This window comes from Phaethon lepturus, unplaced genomic scaffold (assembly GCF_000687285.1).
Source record: "Phaethon lepturus isolate BGI_N335 unplaced genomic scaffold, ASM68728v1 scaffold35300, whole genome shotgun sequence".
In the NCBI taxonomy this organism is placed as follows: domain Eukaryota; kingdom Metazoa; phylum Chordata; class Aves; order Phaethontiformes; family Phaethontidae; genus Phaethon; species Phaethon lepturus.
The window spans coordinates 1-223 of NW_010514633.1; positions in this window are offsets into that span (position 1 = coordinate 1).

Here is a 223-nt window from a genome sequence, read left to right on the forward strand (position 1 = left end):
CGCGTGTGTGTGCTGCGTGAAGCTGTGCCCCGCCGGCGGGGGCAGGTCAAGCCTCCCCCCTGCCTCCTCCACCAGCTCCTGCACCCCCTCCCGCCGCTCCCCTGCCTGCTCGTGGCACCTCGGGCCCCCCAGGCCGCGCACAGCTATGCCGCCCACAACCGCTTTGTGGGACCATTTCTGTAGGTCAGTGGTCGCATGTCCTGGCTGCTCTACAGCTGGCTGC